Genomic DNA, 6,000 nt, shown 5'->3' with positions numbered 1-6,000 from the left:
CTCGGGACTCACCTGGGAGAAAGTTCACCGCCTCACCATATGGTCAGTGTAACACCCGCATCTGGAACTGTTGTGAAGGACGAGGACCATCACTACCAGCGACAAACACAAGCTCTGCGGGGTGATGTGATACCGCCAGAAACTAACGATCATGCGTAAGTATCAGTTGTAACACCTTTATTTCAGAATGTCCACAGGACTGAATTTCAGAGCTATCCAACTAATGAACAGCTCCGAATCACAGTAACACTGAATCAAAAAGACTTTTATCCTGCACCGAAAACGTGGCCTGAGAAATGTTCATTTGAATTTAATTTACTTACGTTTCACATTATGCAGCTGTACATATAAAACCATGAACACAGTTGGGGAAGACACTGGCTTCTAGACCAAAAGACGTCATTTGTAGCAACATCTCACCAACCTTGAGGTCAAACAAAGGTTTGACAAGTGTACTTGGGCAATCAGGAAGTTATAGGAAAATAGCAAAATACCGTCACTAGGTCAATGCAGCAACGTTCGTTCGTTTTACTGTTCTCAGGAAAGCCCTGTACAGTGTGCAGGGACTTGAGTTCCCAACCCCAGACAGAACGGAAGGAAGTTTCCTATAGGCAGGCTAGAGAAACCACTAGAGCTCAACGGGCAGAGCCGTCCGGTGGAGGGGCTTTAACAAACTCAAAGAGGGCCTGAAACAATGAAAAACATAAAGGATGACCTTAAATTTTTTTCATTATTTTTAGTAGATTGTTCACAAAAGCAGGGAAATGTATACTGAGAGTTACAATGTCAATGGTTCAAAAAAAAGCAAAAAAGACGTATAACTTCAAAAACAGCCTTGACTTGTCTGCACTGTGTACCCTCCAATGTCTGACAAATGGGATATCATTACCACACATATACCGCTTATAAAATACACAAAGTGATTTATATAAAAAGAATACAGCACCTTTTTTTATCCACATATGATTGAAACCATAAAAGCCCCTTCGTGGTAAAAGCACCACCATCACGTACGGATAGCCTCAGTCCGCTTATCTCTGCATTAAGAACTTTATATTGTGTCCTGAGCCATCAATTCTATTGATCAGTGGACCCAAATGACTGCCTTTTTACATGCTAGGAGACACAGAGGGCAACAACACAGCCCCTGAAATCAATGTTTCTCAAAACAAGGTCTGTGGAACAGCACGACTGAATCTCCTGGTGAATTCACTTTAAAACACAGATCCCCCAACCCCCGATGAAATTTCATGAATCATCATTTCCAGGGGACAGTCTGGGAATCTACAGTTGAGCACTCCTCCCCGAGAATTTCTGGTACAAGCAGAAGTGTGGGAATCACTCTACAAAATCACTGCTTGAAGGGTAGGCTCAGGGGCACTGGGGCGGCTCGGTCAGTTAAGGGTCTGACTCTTGATCTCAGCTCAGATCTTGATCTCAGGGCTGTGAGTTCAAACCCCATGTTGGGCTCCACACTGGGTGTGAAGCCTACTTTAAAAAATAAAATAAAATAAAGGGTAGGCTCAGCCACCCAGTCAGGAGGCAACTAACTGGCTGGGCCTATGAATTAACCTCTTTCCACACTTACTCCTAACATGCCTGGTAAGCTGGTACTCCTCCTGGTTTTGACATTTCTACTTAGTCTTATCACAGGAAAAGGATTCTGACATACAATAAAAATAAACTCTAACAAGTTCTCGTTAGTTTTTTTAAAAAAAGCATTACGATTTCGAAGCCATATATGTGAAGCTCAGAGCAATGGATGCCTGCAGAGTTTTAAAAAAAAATACTGAGTTCCTTGGGAATGGGAAGAAAATACATCTCAAGCTTACATCCAGAATGGGGAAATGCAAATCTATTAAAAATTGGCTGGGGTGTTTAAACTAGGCCTTACCACTCTTGAGGCAGAGACTGAAAACTACCAGCAAACACATTTTGTAGGGCTGGCACAATGTTTTAAACAGTTCTGAGTTACTGCTAACCTGTAAAAACTGGGAGAATTCTTTTCTTTAAAAAATATCTGTCTTTTCCTACCAAAGTGGAAAGTGGAATCACCAGAAAAGCCAGCCACACGGCCACAGTGTGGGGGAGCCAAGCAGCAGCTGCCCATCTTTACACAGGTGTGTGTCCCCCTAGTCTCCCACTGGCCACCTGCCTCCGTGACTCACCAGATCACCTGCCAGGTGCCCAAAGCCATTTGCACTGGCCGCCCCAGCTCCAGGCAATTAAGGAAAAATTCAGCCTTCACTCTCTCTAGTTCTAACAAAAATTCTTGCTACAAAGATCCTTTTCTACTTCAGAAGTGTTGAGAAAGAAATCAGATAATGTCTGAAAATCACCGAGAATTCACTATAGCGCTCTCATCCCTAGTGGCCTACTAGAACCACCCAGGGAGCTTTAAAAAAATAGAGAGGCTGGGGCGCCTGGGTGGCTCAGTGGGTTAAGCTGCTGCCTTCGGCTCAGGTCATGATCTCGGGTCCTGGGATCGGGTCCCGCATCGGGCTCTCTGCTCAGCAGGGAGCCTGCTTCCCTTTCTCTCTCTCTGCCTGCCTCTCTATCTACCTGTGATCTCTCTCTGTCAAATAAATAAATAAAATCTTAAAAAAAAAAAAAAAAAAATAGAGAGGCTGGTTCCACCCAACAGTCTCCCCACCCCCCACAGAGATTCTGCTGTATTGCTCTGGGGCATAACGGGGTGGGGGGTGGGGGGTAAAACTCCCCAGGTGGTTCTAATGAACACCCAAGGCTGAGAACTCCTGCCTTCAGAGGATGCAGTTGTTGAGTACGAAGCATTCAGTTCATTCCAATGTCAAACTCCAAATAGGGACTTCTAACCTCTCACCTTTGTGATAATTTACATCACCTTTAGCCATCACAATGGGCTATTATTCCAAAAGCCTACCAAATGCCATTTACAAACTGGAAAAGGAAGTCAAAGTGTGTTCTGGTTCCTACCACTCCTTGTCCCTCCAACACACCTGAAGAATGAAAAAAATGAGGAGAATTATCCTACGGGACAAAACTCAAGCAGAACAAACAGCTCACACACAGTAAGAAGAAACTCACACTGGCAGGCTTATATGAAATAATTTCTAGAAGTGCTTTGAAATTCATCACGGCACTAAGTGAAAATTTTTCAAATAGTAAAAAAAAAAAAAAAAGAACAATTTCCCCTGGTCTTCCCAGTAATGGCCCAATTTTTAGCTTAAGCAGATAAATTCCAAATTATTGCCTCTCTTCAAGTGTTCTGTTAGGTAGTGTGCATTTATATTTTGGCTTCCAATCACGGGAAATGCAAACTACCGTCACCTAATTTTCAAACCGTGATACTACCTTACAGTACATCTGAAAAGCACATTTTCTAAATGGTTTCGCATAATAACAACTTCTGTTTACAAGACTTCTCCTCGGCAAGAGGCAGCATGCTGCACTCGATAAACGTGACCTCAGATCCGTCCCACAATCTCACGAAGTTAATCCTGTAACCCGTTGTACAATTAAAAAGAGTGAGCTTCAGAAAGATTGGAAATTAAGTACATGATCGATCACTGAGCTAGTGGGTGGCAACATTTGCACTCAAACACAGGTCTCTCAGATTCCCACACCCGGGCTCTTCGCACTGAACTATCCCCCCGTCTTTCCATGCTTAACCACCACGAGACAGAGACACCTGCGCCCAGTTCTCCCAACCTGCCAGTGAAACACAGAGAGGCTAACAAGCTGCTCCACCCCTCACAATGCCAACGCTATACCCTGCCTCCCCGCTCTCTGGGCCATGTTCTTCCAGAAGACCAAATCACACAGCTGATATGTTACATTACAGAAGCTATACTGATAGCCCTTAGGTAGTATTTATGGTAGAACATTACTCTAAATATGGCTTAGCTTCAACACAGGCCTGGTACATTCTTTTCTGTTGTAGGCCACCTAAGCATCAGGTATCAGCTTCAACTCCTTTATCTGTCCCAAAATCTTCTCCTGCATCCTATGAGCAATGATGCTGATAAACACGGGCAAAAGTGCCACTTGCCAGGCCTCTGGCCTGTCCTTGGCGTCCCTGATACCATCACCAGGCAATCAGCAGGACATCCTGAAGAAGGGCAGACGTCACCTTCTATGGGTTTTTTCCTTTATTTGTAAATCATAAAGACACTGTGCCATAAAAATCCACCTAGACGGTCTCATGTCCAAGAGCTTCACACCCTGGCAGGAAGGTCTCCTCTTCTTTAAGCTGCTGACACTGTCTCCTTAAGCCTGTTTTTGGAAAACTGCATCAGTGATGGGTTCTGGCCAAGAAGTGATTCTCGAGCAAAAGTAGCACAACACAGGTCCCCTGCAAGAGAAAAACAGGCTTTATCACCTAATAAACATGCCTCGCCAATCAATACTTACTTGCCTCTTTTCTGAAGCAACTCTTAAAATGAGTCACTTGAATGCTATCACTATGGATAATTCTTGAAGAAACTGCCATTTCTGCCTCTTAATGATCTTCGAACAAAGCTAGCGCCTTATTTTATTAAGTCCGGTGACCCAGAGGAGCTGGTCCAAAGGGAGTTAAGACAGAGCTAAAACTGAAGGCTTAACCATTCCAGTGTGAAAGAACTCTGCTGTGTTGTCAAACCTCAGCAAGCCCAGTCTCCTGGCTGCCAGCGGCAAGAACAAACACATGTCAGGGCTATCGGTTTTATTCAGAAATGACAGGAAATCAAACATCTATCAAATGGACATGTCAACAACAACACCACAAGCATACTGGTTAGTGAGACTTATGCACCTCCATTTTGGCTCATGACAAAATCACCTTCTAATAAGCTTTCTAATTTTCAAATGCCCACGAAGATACACAGGCCAGAGAGACGCACACTCATCCAAATCCCACAGAATGGTTTTCTTTTCTTTTTTTTTTTTTGTTTTTAAATTAAGAACTACAAAATTCCCAAAGTGGGAAATTGAGTCCACTATACACAGCACCTAGAGTCCAGCCACATGGCAGGGCTACTTTATCTGATTAACAAAACGCTGACTTTTCTACTCCCTTATGCACGTGCACTGGAACTTCACAAGCAATGGTAATATGACTGTTGCTATTTTAACTTCATTGTTGTGACAATTTCAATGCTTTCTTAGGCCTTAAAATAAAATCATCCGAGTGGTGAGGTTAGAGCTAATACAGAGAAAATAAACTATCACACTATTAACTCTGAAATACAGGTAAGATATGGCCAAATACTATATTAAAAAGGCTAACCAAACACACAAGGCTCCTTGATCATAACTTAGGAGGGGGCAAGCTCAAGCGTATGGGACAGTAAAGCTTTTCTGTAAAGGACCAGACAGGACTGTTTTAAACCTTGTGGGAGGGGAGTTCTCTGTCACAGCTATTTGCTCCAGTGTCGTAGCCATAACGAAGCCAGTGACATAGCTGTGTTCCAATAAAACTTTATTTACAAAAGCAGATAGCGGGTTGGATTTGGCCTGAGGGCAAAAACTGACTGACCCTTCCTCTACAGCCTTAGACCCGATAGCTACCCCCCTCCTTTAAAGGTGACATTTAATTGCTCATAAAAACAACCACTCTTCCATTTTCCATGGAGCCAATTTTGAGAAAAGAAGTTCCACTAAAACAGGCATATTTCAAGCTTGCAAAAAACTATGTAATAATAGCCAAGAAAAAAAAGGGAAGCAATGAGCTGGCAAAAACACGGCAGCAACAACAAAGCTGTAAAATGTTCTGTATCATCTTTGGTACGATGCTTACATAACTATGTATTTGTCAAAACTCACCAAACTGTACACTTAAAAATTGGTCAATTTAATGGTACATAAATAATATTTCAATAAAGTGGATATTGACAAAATGCGTAAAGCCTCAGCAACAGGCTCTAATCTGGATTAGATTTATGATGTAAGGGTATATATAAATGTATCTATATACATCCTTTACTTCACATTTGCCTCCCTGGGTCATAAATTAAGAGAGCTTGAATTATGTAACTCCTT

The 6,000-nt window shown here is 42.6% G+C and overlaps 1 protein-coding gene across 2 annotated transcripts in view; it reads right to left on the bottom strand.

The window, feature by feature from the left end:
• Positions 1 to 2,632: 2,632 nt before the first annotated feature.
• PRELID2 (PRELI domain containing 2) overlaps positions 2,633 to 6,000 on the bottom strand; it is a 66,306-nt gene continuing 62,938 nt past the window's right edge. For both annotated transcript variants that reach the window (XM_046000883.1, XM_046000884.1), the window contains one exon: positions 2,633 to 4,333. The gene's annotated coding sequence lies outside the window, so the exon portion shown is untranslated. The remainder of the gene's footprint in view (positions 4,334 to 6,000) is intronic.

Source organism: Meles meles, chromosome 3 (assembly GCF_922984935.1).
Source record: "Meles meles chromosome 3, mMelMel3.1 paternal haplotype, whole genome shotgun sequence".
NCBI classification, from domain to species: Eukaryota; Metazoa; Chordata; class Mammalia; order Carnivora; family Mustelidae; genus Meles; species Meles meles.
This window is presented reverse-complemented; position numbering and strand designations above follow the sequence as displayed.